This window comes from Aegilops tauschii, chromosome 2 (assembly GCF_002575655.3).
Source record: "Aegilops tauschii subsp. strangulata cultivar AL8/78 chromosome 2, Aet v6.0, whole genome shotgun sequence".
Lineage (NCBI taxonomy): Eukaryota > Viridiplantae > Streptophyta > Magnoliopsida > Poales > Poaceae > Aegilops > Aegilops tauschii.
In genome coordinates this window covers 179,717,738-179,733,658 of record NC_053036.3, presented here as the reverse complement: position 1 = coordinate 179,733,658, position 15,921 = coordinate 179,717,738, and positions in this window count along the sequence as shown.

Sequence of the window (15,921 nt, the reverse complement as noted above, 5' to 3'; positions counted from 1 at the left end):
CATCATTGGCTGGAGGAAACACGTGTCGGCTCACCGTTGGGACAGATGTCATCCACTCATTGGACAAAAGGCGCCTATGATACGTCGACACGTGGCACGGCCCAACAGAGACCCATTCCTGTGAAAAGGCCGGCCCATTTGACTTGGTCAAAAGGTTGCGGGCCGGCCCATGTAAAGCCTGTTAACGGCATGTTCGCATATAGCCCATTTATAACTCGCTAACCCAAGGCCCGTTACGCCCTATCCGAATTAGGCCCAGTAGCGTCATCTGGGCCACCCAATATGATTCCAGCTCGTTTTCACTTCTGGCCCATGTATGGCCCATGAAGTCTTTCGGCCCATATGAGGCCCTATGTAAATCTTGGCCTATTAATGGCCCGTGGTGAAACTGGCCCGTAATGAACAGTGTATTACTTTACACCCATTAACGGCCTGTGGTGAAACTGGCCCGTAATGAACAGTGTATCACTTTATACCCATTAAGGGCCCGTTATTCCGTTGGGCCGTTTCCAGCCCATGTTATCTTTCGGCCTTCTCAGAGCCCATTTATTCTTGGGCTTATTTCCAGCATTCGTTTACTTATGGCCCGTTACTGTCATTTTCTGCTTATGGGCCAAATTCAGCCCGTGGTTACAGTCGGCCCGTTTGTGGTCCGGTAACACGTTGAGCCGTTTTCATAGCGTCATGAAATACGGCCTATTAACGATGGCCCGTTATGGTCGGCCCATGAACGGACGATTCCAACTCTAGCCGTTTACGGCCATAATGCGGCCTGTTATTGGCCCATGTTTGGCCAATCGATCATACTGCCCGTATAAGGCCCATTGATGATATGGCCCGTCGAAGGCCCATTGTTTCTGCGGCCCATAGAAGGCCCATTGTTTCTACGGCCCGTAAAAGGCCCACTGTTTATACGGCCCGTAGAAGGCCCACTGTTTCTACGGCCCGTAGGTCCAGTGTCACTACAGTAAATATTAGCCCATGGTTATTGTGGCCTAGTTTTAAAAAAAAGGTTATTGCAGCCACTAGCAAACCGCAGAAAAAGAACTGCACTGCACTACAAAAAAATACACTTCCGTGATGATACGTGTTTGTCACAGTAGGTCGCGTTTTTTGTCATGCATGTACATCCATGACAAATTTATGACAGAATCAAGATAGTCATACTTGTGCTGTCGTAGAAGTGTTCCATGACATTACCAAAATTATCATCACGGAAGTGTCCACTTCCATGACGATAAATCGCGCGTCACAGAAGTGCTTTTGTCAAGGGTGACCGACACGTGGCATCCACCGTAACTGAACGTCGTTAAGCTATCGGGTCGGGTTTTGGATCCGATAACCCGTTAACAGCCCCGACCAATGGGGATTTTCCACGTGTAAAATCATCATTGGCTGGAGGAAACACGTGTCGGCTCACCGTTGGGACAGATGTCATCCACTCATTGGACGGAAGACGCCTATGGTACGTCGACACGTGGCACGGCCCAACAGAGGCCCATTCTTGTGAAAAGGTCGGCCCAGTAAAAATTAGCAGGCCAGCCCATATAAGGCCTACTTGTGTCAGGTCCATTTAAGCCCACGACCCATACGAGATGAGCCAATTAATGGCCCGTTAAAGATTTGACACCATTGCAGCCCAGCGTCAGTTCAAGCCCGTTAACAGCCCGCTATATATCTGGGCTCAATATCGGCCCGATTAGATTTTGGCCTGTTAACGGCCCGTTTAATGGATGGGCCAATTTTCAGGATGTACATCTTTCGGCCTTTTAGCGACCCATTTAAATGTTGGGCTAGTTTCCGGCCCGATGTGTCTTTCAGCCTGTTGACGGCCCATAAATCTGATGGGCCATTTGTTGTCGGACCTGAGTTTCGGCCTTTTAGCGGCCCATTTAAGTGTTGGGCCAATTTTCTGGCCCGGTGTCACTTTCAGCCTGTTGACGGCCCATAAATCAGTTGGGCCATTTTTAGTCGGACCTGAGTTTTGGCCTTTTAGCGACCCATTTAAGTGTTGGGCCAATTCCCGGCCCTGTGTGACTTTCGGCCTGTTAACGGACCATAAATGAGTTGGGCCATTTGTAGTCGGACCTTAGTTTTGGCCTTTTAACGGCCCATGCCCTTCATGGTCCAATACCAGCCCGGTTTCTCTTTCGGCCTGCTAAGGCCCAAAACACAGTTGGGCCATTTACAATACGACCTGACTTTCGGCCTCTTAGCGGCCCATGGTCTTCATGGTCCAGTACAAGCCCGCTGTCTCTTTCGGCCTGCTAAAGGCCTACAGTATAGTTGGGCCATACGTAGCCCAAACTTAGTAACGGCTTGTTAACGGCCCGTGAAATAAACTGGGGCCACCTGTTGCACGCTTCAATGTCGTCCTGTTAACGACCCGGGAGGTAAGAGGGCCGACCATTAACTTTCGGCCTAGTAACGGCCCATTAACTTAATGGGCCCACTAAAGTTCGTACATGTCTTTAGGCCAAATTAGATAATTTGAGCCCATTACGACGAGCAATTATGCACATGACCAAAACCGATCACGCAAAGGTACGGCATACAGGGAATAACGTTGCACATCCAGCATATATTACAGGAAATTACATCCACTGGGCAATCAAAGATTGATGCCAGTGCAAATAAATGAGAAGAACCTAACCATCTACAACGTCACAATCTGCAACCTCAGCACAGATGACGCCCATAAGCATGTGGGCAAGTTCTTTCTGCTTTGCTACACTGTCTCTGAAAACATTGATCAGTTGTTGTGTCGCACGACTCTGCACCTCTGATTCATCCACCATTTCCATCATTGCTTCAGCCATTAATTGGTTCACAAACATACATTTATTCCGTTGCATTCGAGACAGAGGATACTGAACAGATTCAAATGGCGATTTTGGCAGGCTTGTATTATTGATAGTGGAGAGTGTCTCGACCACTGCATCATAACATAAATTAGGACGGGAACCAAACAGATTAATCATGAGTTATTGCCATATTACCTGGCCTAGATTTACTGGAAAGAAACAATGGGGTTGGCTTGCTGTTTTCAGAGTTTGTCTTCTTATCTTCAGCAGCCTGCACAAAATTAACACACTAGCATTGCTATCATTGGCCAAGTCAGATAATAGGAAAGCAACATTGACACAACGAACATTTGGGCAAGTAGCCTACACAAAATTAACACAATATGGCACAGCTATCATCAGCCAGGTAAGGTACTACGAAAGCAACATTGACACAATGAATGAATGGGCAACCAGAGAAGAACTACAATTCAGTAATGTGCGTGATATGAGATAGTACATTCATGCAGCTCAGTATGCAAAACTACCAGGCAGTTTTCCTTACAAAAATCAACATTGGCACCTTTAACATTTTGCTACAACTAATTTTAGATCAGATAAAGGTTAGATTCACACCGATTAACAAAATACATGTTGATGTAAAAATATAGTGATATACAACAGGTACTTACATCAGCATTGGAGCACAGAGAATTCCCGCAAGATATTTTCCTCGAATACGATCCCAATGGAGGAAGTCTTCTATCGTTTAACCTTATTTTCTAAAAGAGAGATGGGTAAGAAACATGTAGAAAATATGATCAGAATGCTATAAAATTTCATGATGCGAGGATACGCACACGCTTCTTAGAATGGAGTTGACATTCTTTTGCTGGACTGGAGCGGACTAGTTCTTTGGCCACTGGAATCTGCTTATTATCAGTGGGAGTTGGGTTTCTCTGTGCTGGAGCAGTATCTATGAAAAATGGAGTTGGTTTATTATCTCCTGTCGTTTGGATCTTTTGCAAAGACCTGGTTTGTAACCCTTCAGATTCTAACAGAGCCGTCTTCCCCTTGCATGCCTTATATAGAAGAATGGTGATTCAGTTATAAAACATGCTACAACAGAGATGGAATAGGTACTGAAGAATAGAAAGGCATGACATATTGACATGTATTCCCTCCATCCGGAAATAAATGGACGGGTCTAGGCGTATTTCAGTTCTAGATACATCCAGTTTTATCCATTTCTGCGACATTTAATCCGGACGGAGGGAGTATGATGTAAGAGCTAGGGATACGACAGGACAACACAGTAAAAAAAACACTGAAAAACCCACTGCAAAACCAAAGTATTCAAACCCACTGATATGAGATAGTACACTCATGTAGCTCAGGATGCAAAACTACCAGGCAGTTGTCCTTACAAAAATCAACATTGTGGCATTTAATCATACATTTTGCTACAACTAAATTTAGATCAGATAAAGGTTGGATTCACGCCGATTAACAAAATACATGCTGATGTAAAAATTTAGTGATATACAACAGGTACTTACATCTACATTGGAGCACAGAGAATTCCTGCAAGAATCTTTCCTCATAAACGATACCATTGCAGAAATTCTTCTATCTGTTAAGCTTATGTTTTAAAAGAGAGATGGGTAAGAAACATGTAGAAAATATGATCAGCATGCTATAAAATTTCATGGTGCAAGGATACGCACATGCTTCTTAGAATTGAGTTGACATATTTTTGCTCGACTGGAGCGGACTAGTTCTTTGGCCACTGGAATCTGCTTATTATCAGTAGGAGTTGGGTTTCTCTGTGCTGGAGCAGTATCTATAAAAACTGGAGTTGGTTTATTATCTCCTGGCGTTTGGATCTTTCGCAAAGGCCTTGTTTGTAACCCTTCAGATTCTAACATAGTCGTCTTCCCCTTGCATGCCTTGTATAGAAGAATGGTGCTTTAATTATAAAACATGCGACAGCAGAGAGATGGAATAGGTACTGAAGAATAGAAAGGCATGACATATTGACATGTATTCCCTCCATCCGGAAAAAAATGGATGGGTCTAGGCGTATTTCAGTTCTAGATACATCCTTTTTTATCCATTTCGGCAACATGTAATCCGGACGAAGGGAGTATGGTGTAAGAGCTAGGGATACGACAGGACAACACAGCAAAAAAAACTAGTTGAATGTAAAACTATATGCTAGCGGAATACGTACAGAAATAACTAAGGCAACATACACGTGTATGATTGGGAAAATAAGATGGCATTGCAACAGAGCACTAGAACAGCACTTCAATGTAAAAACACATGGTATGGCAGACAGATGAAGTACATACTGATGAATAACAATGCATAAGATATTCAGAAGCATGATGTCCAAATTAAGCAGATGGCATTGCGATAGAGTAGAATGACAGTACTTGAATTTGAAAACATGTTATCACGAATGGAATAGGTATTGAAAAACAGGAAGGCATGACATATTTACATGCATGATCAGCATGCTAAGCACATGGCATTGCAACAGAGTAGATACACTCCAGGACATTATATGCATGTTGTACCCATATCACAGGCCAAGTTAGCGCAAGGACCTTGTGGGGTGAAGAGGATTCATCATCTTTCTGCAAGTCTTCTGAAGAACTGCCTTTACATGTTCCATCATATTGGGTATCATTGACATCAAGTTTATTGGCCTTTACATTGCTCCGTGAGGTTCTTGTGGATATATCAGTGTGTGGAATTATATCTGACATGCATGGAAGACAACTAGTAGTTAGATTTATGTAAATGAGTGCCTGTAGGAGACGACATAAATAGTAGGACTGGGGTTAACTAGCAGCAACAGGTCTCATAAACTAAAGGGAGAACATAGATGAAAGCTACAGAATATGTATCATTTGTACTCGAGATTAACTAGATGGCACACAAAAGTATTAAAGAACAACATAGGTAATACTAGAAGTGGTATAATACTATAATCACCAGCCTGTGGGATAACATTGGCTGATGGATGATAACTATGGAACAACGTTACCTAAAGAACAAGTATCTTAGCTGAACTATGGAACAACGTGAACTCCTGAACAAGACCCGTAAGAGATCAGCATGAATATATAGTGAAATGTGATGATCTATTTTCCATGCTTAGATGAATAACAAAGCCATAAATGTTGCACACAAGTAACATGAGGGTACAACCTATCTGGCTGCCATCCATAGGAGTGAGCATCATGTGCTGACTTGTCGATGGCCCTGCAGTTGTTGTGGCTGTCCATGTCGGGCACGCGCATTCGATGCAGGGAACTGTTGAGTGGGGACTGTAGCTCCCTTCTGGTGTATGCTTCCCTTGTTGGAGCAGTTGCGGTGGTTCGGAAGACGGTGTGTCTGAAGATGCAGATAACGCATAATGTTCAGAACGACATATCTCTTTGATCCGAAGAAATACACTAAGAGATCAACAGCAAGGTACGAGAGTGGTCACACGTCTGTTGACTGAAGACTAAATTGGGGTCACACGATTTTATTTTATTTTGGTACTGTCCAATCTACGCCGGATGGCTTGATGGCCGTCTTGTGCCTCCCGGCTGACACTGTTCGGATTCTTTCCCGAAGAGCCAGCGACCAACGGCAGAGCAGCCTGCCTCCGCCGTCCGTGGCCTCGTCCAAAATCCCGCTCCCCGCCCCACTGCATTGCCGTGGTTGCGCCGCCCCCGGGCCAATCCACAAAGACTCCCCGTCATCCAGATCCGGCGGCGGCAGTACCTTCAACCCACGCAACTCTAAAAGATAGCCATCTAAGCGCTGCTTCTGCAGCGAACTTGCGGCCCCGCACCCTTACGTTAGACACCAGCCAACCGGTAGCCTAGGAGCTCCACCGCCTCGAGGGGTGCTGCTTCCCATTGGGAATCGATTGGCCCAGAATAAAAATTCAGACAACTGACGCCTAAATAAAGTGATTTCAGATGAGGGTGTGACCTATCAGGCGGCATGGTGAAGTAGGCAGGTCCAGCTGCCGAGTCGGTGAGGCCGGCGCGGTTGCGGTGGCGACCGGCGGCAGGGAAAGAGCGATGTCACCACGGTCGACGGCTACGCGGAAGCAGTGCTAGGTCTCTGGACGGATCCGAAGTTGGAGCCGCTCCGGCGCCATGAACAACGACGGGGGTGAATCGGCTCCGGTACGGTTCACACGGCCATCGTCGAGGCAGCACCAGCAGCACGGAGTAAGAGGCACACGGCCCAGTGCACGACGGCAATTGGACAGCGTCTCCGGCATTAGGGAGGAGGGCGGCTGTGAAATTGGTGCGGTGGGGGTGCCATGGAGGTGGGGCTGAGGTTTCGCGGCTCCGGAGAAGGGAGCTTCCCGGGGAGAAGGTGATTTGGCGCCCACGAGGTATGAATGGGGGCGGGCGGGGGGGGGGATTGGGAGGGGAGTGGAACCATGTCTTACGGACGCATTTGTCTGAAATGTGAGGGGGAGTTACAGTTCTACCCTTGCCTATAGGCTTCTCGGCTTGGGTCTGTGTACTGAGGGTCGGGGATAGTAGAGTAACTTTGCTTCTCCCCAAATAGTGGGCGGGAGCGATTTCGGGCGAGGAGGGCGTGTGTTGAACTATAGTGGGCGCAAGCGAATTCGGGCGAGGAGAGCGTGTTTTGAAATAGTGGGCGCGAGCTATTTCGGGCGAGGAGAGCGTGTTTTGCCGACCATGGTTTATGAATTATTCGGCACATGTCATTTCGGCCGAGGAGAAGGCGCGCTTGGATGAAGTTACAAACCTACCCTCGATGTACAACAGGCCAATTGATGCGTGTCCCACATAGGACAGTAATTTCGTGTCTCCCATTTATTTGCTCGGGCGAATTCCACCGAGCAGAGAGGATGTTTAACGGTTCGTTCAAATTTTGGGAGAACGAGCATCCACGTCTACCTTACCAAGTCGATTCGAATCAAATTTTGAAATATTAGCTTGCCACTTCTTTTTTAGATGGAGAGATGATGCTCGGGAGTAATGTGTTTTTACATGCTCGTTGCTAGCGATTTACTATATGACAAATAGTTGACCCACTCAAAAACGTGAATCAAACCCAAAATGAAATATCTCGATTCAATGAACTAGCTCGTTCAGTAGGTCAAAATAGTGAACTAAATCCAAAATTGAACACCTCAATCGAGTAGCATGTTGTACAGTATTATAGTACTCCATGAACATGTTGAAAGTCAAATTAATGTACTTGTTTGATATACGCATATATACGTTCATGTGTGGATTGCAGACAACATGTTCTCCAATTTAAATATTTGAATGCAAGTTTATATCGAAACATGGTTTATATCAGTCTTTGATGCATAAAACGCGACCTCCCCCTCTCCCGGACTCCTGTTCTCTCTCTCTCTCTCACTCTCTCGCCAACAATCTTCAATTATGTCGCACACATCCGACACAAAAACCTTGTTGGTCCCTCTCCCTTTCTCTCTCTCTCTCTCTCTCTCTCTGTGTGTGTGTCTGGGGGGGTCTTTCTAGTCCGCATTCATATATACACCATCTATAGGTCTCTCTCGCACACTATGTATGATACTCTAGCTAGTCCAAGCTAGATATCTTGGGTGCACTCATCGTATGCACACAAATTCCTTGGCTCTTTGCCCGTAACTCTCTCATGCACCACTATGTCGTCTCGGAGCTCTTCCCCCCTCTCTCAAACTCTCCATCCACCTGGGTCACACATACACATGCATATCTCACTCGCACTCGATAGGCCCATCTAAAACTCTATCTCTCTCCATCATTCTCTCTCCATCTCACACGCACACACACACAATCTCATGCCCAGCTAGCCAAGTATGATGGTCTCTCACTCAATTGTAGGCACACGCAGTCCCCCCTATATGTATATGACTAGCTAATCTTAGTCTCCATCACAAACATGTGCATGGTCTATCTCAATTTCTCTCGGGGCATCTTTCTATCACGCACACACTCCCTCGATCTCCCACCCATATAGTCCCCTCACGATCTCGAGGGGATCTCTCTATCACAAACACACCCTCTCTCCCTCCCCATGCGTCCATGCCATCCATGTGTCCCTCTCGACCTTTTTCCTTGTTGGCCAGACCTCTATTGGACATGTGCTACAGGCGTGTCTCTCTCCGTTGCAAACAATCACACACTAGCTATCTTCGTGTATCTCCTCGCCTCGCTTTTCCATCTCGGAGATGCATGCGTGATATGTTCGCATAAGAAACGAAAAAACACACTCTCTCTCCAATTTATCGTTTGTTGTCACTTTCTCTTTCACACACATACTCTTTTTGCACACTTACTCATTCTCCTTCACACACACTTGATCTGTCTCGACTGAGGCACTCACCTCTGTCCATAGCACATAGATTTATTGAAAAGTTAAACATCACAAAGTTTGACCATGTACGTGGAGAAAAGGAATTACATCTAGTACGGCAAACATATACCATTAGATTCACCATGAGATGTAGTTTTGTATGATGTATCTTTGGTATTGTAGATATAAATAACATTTGCGTAAACCTGATCAAAGTTTCCAAAGTTTGACTTCTAAAAAATTTACATGCACTACATTATCGAGCGGATGGAATATCTCTTTCCCCCTCTCAGCTATCTGACGCACCACTCAGCCTTATCGGGGCTCCTCAATCTCTCTCAAACTTTATTGGTAAGTTTGGTTCGTGACCTGCCCCTCATGCCTTGATGGTCGGTACTGCCTGGTGTGGACGTGAGATGTAAAATATTTCTGCCTGGCCAGGCTTGTGTGGTGCTGAAGCGTTTGGTCCATGCCTGGGCCAGGCAAAGAATCAACGTCCCATCAATCAATCCATGCATCAATTATTTAATGCTAATATCCATCCATGTTGCTGTTAGCCTCGTGGCCGCACGACCAGGCACGGCCAGGCGTTCGAAATCGGTCGCTTGGGCCAGGCTACTTGCAGTGTCTGGAGTTCAGCCAGGCTAATTAAAGTGCAAGGGAACCTAGCCGAGGCGGGCTTTCTTTTTCACAGGGTAGCAACCAAACAAGCGTGCATGAAATCCAGCCACAACCCCAGTCCACGCAAAAGATGCTCACGACGCAAGCCAAACGGGCCTTATATCTCCCTGGTTCACACATACACATGTCTCGCTCGCGCTATACATATAGACCCATCCAACACTCTCCGCCCTTGTTCTCTCTCCATGTGACACGCACCCCCCTAAGTACCATAATCCCTCACGCCATCATAGGCTCTGTTTGGATCCATGGGTTAGAGTTAGTTTGGGTTAGTTTGGAGTCAACTAACCCAAAAAGATCCAAACAGGAGGGTTAGTTTAGGTTAGATGCATCTAACCCATCCAAAAAAACTAACCCATCCAAGAGGTGCTTATTTGGGTTAGTTCTTCTCGGGACCACTAATAAACATTTTTTCCCTCGCTCTCCCTGCAGCAGATCCCTCCCCACTTCCTCGAAGCTTCTCGTCCTCTCCCTCCCTCCCTCTCGCACCGCCCGTGAAGGTGCCTCGCCGTATCCGCGCTCCATCTAACCCTGCCATCCAAACACCTCTTTACTTAGAGTTAGTTCAAGGTTAGAATCTAACTCTAACCTCTAACTGAGTTAGAGTATCCAAACAGAGCCATAGGCGCAAGCACTCCCCCCCTCCTAAGTATGATTATCTCTTACTAGCCATCAGGAACACACGTATTGTCTCCTTCCATCCATACGTCTATCTCGATATCTCTCGGGGCATCTTCTATCGCGCACACACCTTGTCACTCGATCTCCCACTCATGTAGTCCCATCACGATCTCCAGGGGATCTCTCTATGACAAACGTACACTCTCTCCTCCCCATGTCTGCATTTTCTCCGTACGTCTCTCTCAACCTCTCTCCCTTGTTTGTCAGACCCCTCTTGGCCATGTGCTAGGGGTCTTCCTCTCTCGGTTCCAAACAACCACACACTATCTCCTCACCTTGCCTCCGTTGTCGAAGATGCATGTGTGATATGTTTGCATAAGACACGCACGCTTTTTCTCCACTTTTATCGTGTGTTGTCCATGTCTCTTTGACACACGCACACACACTTTTTTCACTCTCTCTCTCTCTCTCTCTCTCTCGTCAAGGACTCTGTCACGTCCTTAAGCATATGGATGTTTTGAAAAGTCAAACCTCAGAAAAGTTTGACTAGGTATATGTGGAGAAAAACATTTACATCTGGAACGATCATTAGAATCATCACAACATGTACTTACTTCATACTATCATTTATCTTTGGTATTGCCGATATAAGTAATTTCTTTATAAACTTGGTCAAAGTTTCAAAAGTTTGACTTTAAAAAAATGTTGTAACTACATTATCGAACGGAGGGAGTAGCTCTTTCTCTCTCTCTGCTATCTCTCACGGGCCTCCCCTCTCACTCGAACTCTCTATACCGATGGATTATATGCTCACTGTGTCAGCGTATAGCTCTGTATATTGTTTAGTTGACCGGTCAACCAATCCACATGCTGCGTTGTCAGCTCGTGTTCTGTATCTTGGTGTGCTGGCCCATGTGGCAGTGGGTGAAAATAAGTAAACTAGAGGCCCATCTGACACGCGGTGAAGGAAACAAAGTTGAAACCACTCGGGGTAGCACCCCGCATGCTAGTAAATTGAGGGTGCATTGAGGACAAACTTCTTGCGCGCGAAGGACGCACTCGCGCACAATTCACCACTGCGCGGCGACATGCACAGAAGGACGCACTCGCGCACACCCAGCACACAACACACACTAGCACACGTGCACCGGTGTCGCCGCCGGTTGAGATGGACGGCGAGGCAGCCAACAAGCGGAGGCCGCTCGAGCCAAAACCGCATCCGGCGAGCCTGGACTTCATCAGCAGCCTCCCCGACGACATGCTGCTCGTCATCATCGGCCTCCTCCCCACCAAATCTGCCGTGCGGACCGCCCTGCTCTCCCGGCGGTGGCGCCCCCTCTGGCGCTGCGTCCCCCTCAACCTCACCGTCGAGAGCTGCCTTTGCGACGGGGATTGCAAACGCATGGCCGCAGTCTCCAAGATCCTTTCATCGCACCCTGGGCCAGCCAGACGCCTTGACATCCGCATGTTCAGTACCAACTGCAAGGTCCAACCCAAGTTTGACGAGTGGTTCTTATCCCCCGCCCTAGATCAGCTCGAGGAGCTCAGCTTTGAAGCTGGACGATGTCGCTCTCTGCCGCCGTCCGCGCTCCGCCTCACGCCAACGCTGTGCCGCGCCAGCTTCAGCTCCTACTATCTTCCCCAGATTAATGTCGCGCCCGCCCTTCTTCTCCCTCAACTCAAGCAGCTCGACCTCTTCGACGTTGTCATCTCAAAGAAGGCTATGGAGCACCTGCTCCGCAGCTATACTGCGCTCGAGTACCTTCGTCTTGAGCAGATCCACGGGTTCATTAGCCTCCACATCACCTCGACGAATCTCCGATGGATTTATGTGTCTTGCTGGCCCCGCAACAAGACATCAATTGGGAAGAGATCACTCCAGCTGTTCCACGTTATGGTCATTGAGAATGCGCCTTTCCTTGAGAGATTGCTTGTATCAGATCTAGAAGGTCCAACAAAAATCAGGGTCACTGACGCGCCGAAAATGACAGCGTTGGTGTACTCGTCTGCCAAATTCTCCAAACTCTTTATTGGATCCGTAATCGTTCAGGTACATCACTCATCTTCTTCTCCGTCTTCTTGAAATTCACATTTTTAAATTTCTTCTTGATGTATTTACGACCGTGTTCCAGAAAATTATTCCCACAAGCTTGACCCAGTCCATGCGCACAGTGAAGATCTTAGCACTAAAATCTATCGGCCCCAATCTGGATCAAGTTGTTGGATTCCTTACATGCTTTCCATGCACGGAGAAGCTACTCATCAAGGTGAAACTTCTTCCCTATTAGTAAACGGTAATCACAACGTAGCTCAAGTTTTTCGTAATTTTCCCAAATTACGATGACAAGTGCAGTGTTCAAAACTACATCTACGCATTGCACCGAAAGAAATGTTTTTAGTATTTTTTCTCACGTGGTCACCTGCATCATTTTTATGCTGTACTACTATAGTAGCCTAGGCTAGTCATAGTGGAAAGTAACTTAGACTACTCCAGTAACTCTATGGTTACCCTAAGGGCAAGTACTACCTCCGTCCTGGTTTACTCTTCCAATTTTGTAGTATCAAAATTTGACCATAGATTTAACTGACAAAATGTTAATGCATGTCACTAAGAACTATATCGTTGGATTCGTATTTGAACATAATTTCAAATGGTGTAACTTTTAGTGACATGCATTGGCATTTTCTTAGGTAAATCTATGGTCAAAATTTTATACTAAATACGAGGTAGTATTCCCTCCGTCCCAAAATTCTTGTCTTACATTTGTTTAGATACGGATGTATCTAACACTAAAATGTAACTAGATACATCCGTATTTAGACAAATTTAAGACAAGAATTTTGGGACGGAGGGAGTACAAAAGTGGGCTATGTAGGCCAAAACGTGTGCCAAATTCACTTGTGATGCATTTGGCATCGATGCCCCTCCATTGCTCAGCAGGTGCCCCAATCTGGAGCACCTACTTTGCTCCGGTGCCAAATTAACTCACGCAATGAAAAAACACTGCGTGGGAGAGAGAGAGGACTGAGGCAATAAAAAACACTTGTTTGGGAGAGTGAGAGGCTGGTGTAGTTGGTTTGATTGATTTGTTTATACATGTGGGTCTGTGTGCACAGCGGTGCCAACTCTCTCACATCGCGAGAGCGGTGCCAAAATCTTTTGATTTGACATCGATGCGTATTATGTGGCATACTTTTGCGAAATATGGCATCGGCCACATAGTGGAAGGCAACAAATGCCCAAGCTCTTCACGTGCTCCTAGTTAAATGAGAGGAAACAGAAACAGAGAGAGAGAGAGAGAGAGAGGGAGAGAGAGAGAGAGTGAAAAAATATCACTAGCCAGCCAACCCTATCGTATGAGCGAATGATATTGGTACCTCTTGATGACACGGCAATCTTATGCAGCCAGCTGCTCTAATATGTTCTCTTCTTTTGCAGATAAAAAAGACCTGAAAGTGAAAAATGTGCTGCACTATAACAATCTCATGGAATGCCTTGATCTCCATCTTATAGAAATTGATTTGATCGACTACCGAGGCAGCACATCTGAGATTAAATTGGCCAGGTTCTTTGTTCTGGAGGCAAGTGTGCTCAAGGTAATGAGGTTTGGCGTTCTCTGGCGCAACAATGAATGGCGTGCTGATCACCGCAAGCGTCTAAGCCTAAATGACAAAGTCTCCGCAGAAGCTGAATTTGTTTTTGAAACATCAAGTGGCCAGAGACTCGAAAACTTATTTGCCCATTAGTGACTTGTCAGGGCGGTGGATTTTAGTTTGTACGAGAACGTTGTATCCACCTAAAGTAACGAAAGTTCTTACGTGAACTTCCTAGTAATTCCCTCTTCCTAGGTGCAGCATTACTCCTAACATTTGTAATATCAGTTTGAAACTTGTAATATTGACGTGTCCTATTCCTGCGTTTTCAAAATCCTACGAATCAAACAGGTCCTGAGTTGGTGATGATGTTGTGCCTCCCATCTTTCACCAATAGCCGTCGGATCTAGATCTGACGCATACAAACCAAGCTTCTCCATTTTTGCAAAAAGATGCCCGCACTTGTTCCCTATTTACAAACAACTCCTTGTCTCTCACAATCAGCCTTATCTCCTCCCCACCACATCTAGAAGGCCGTGGAAAAATCTGGCGCGATGGCCGCTGCCGGAGCAGTCCACCCCCAATCTTGGTGATCCGTGCAATGCACGGGCATCTACGCACGGGAAATTATGTCGAACAGGGCTAGTTGTAAGCAGGCTAGCTCTACAGCCATGATGATAGTGACTGCAGACGGTGAGGCTGACTATGGTATGCCGAACACGGCGACTATAGTCAGGTGTCATCTCCGGCGCAGGGTCTTGTCACTTCACTGTGAGGAGCAGCACGTAATAATTTGACCAACGGGTAGTACAGTGCTAGCACTCCTAGGATTACTACATTGGTAGTACTACTAGTAGTACTAGTAGCACCACCGTCTGGATTTAGGAGTACTACCACGTCCATCTGGATTTTAGTATTTGACTAGCAATATCTAGTAATGCATGTCACAAAAAAATGTACTACTCCCTCTGTAAATAAATACATGGTGTTTTATTCCTATCGGCGAGAGAACTTAATGTTTTCTTGCTAACTAGAGTCTTAATAGGATTACATGCAATGAACTAAACACTGCATGTCATGTTTGGTAGTCTCAAGTCATTGAAAGCATGCACGGCCCACATCTCTCATTGGTTGATATGTCACAAAATAAGAAACAAGGAGGGAGTTAATGCACCGTGCCTAAGTGTTTTGGGATTATTTGGTCTTCGTAATGTGACTTACACAACATTTTTGTTTACATGCATTAATATTTTATTAGTTAAATCAAAGGTCAAAACTTGGCGCAAAATGCAAAGGGGACCAATAAACCAGTAAACATCAAACTTCTCTCGTTTGGCCCCAACTAGAGGTCCGGTGAGATGACTATACTGCACCGGCACGGAGGGGGCGCAGCTTCATTGACTTACGGCAACTGCCTTTGGGTGAATGACACGTGGGCCCAGGGGGTGGCTGGCCCACCTATCATACAGCCAAAGGCAGGTGCAGTAGAGGGCCGAGGAGTAGTACGAAATCCTACGCACCTACGCACACTAACCAAGGGCAAGAGTGATCACTCGAATTGCAAGATCAATTGACTACTAGAAGCTAAGCTAGACCCATGGAGGCGATGAGCGCGAGCATCAGCCGGCTGTGCCAGATGGTCCACGACGCCGGCCTGCGGCCCGGCAACGAGGAACGTCTCCAGGTAGTATTGCTTGAGGCCGGCAGGGCGAGGGCCTGCTTGGACGACAGCTTCGTATCCTTGTTCGACGATGTCCTCGTCGGTTTCCTCGACAAGTTCACCATCGTCAAGAAGCTCGCGGACGACTTTGACGTAAGCCTTCAGCCGACGCGCCCAGGCTCTGCGATGCCCGCCACCCTCAACGGCCACTATGGTGACAACCTC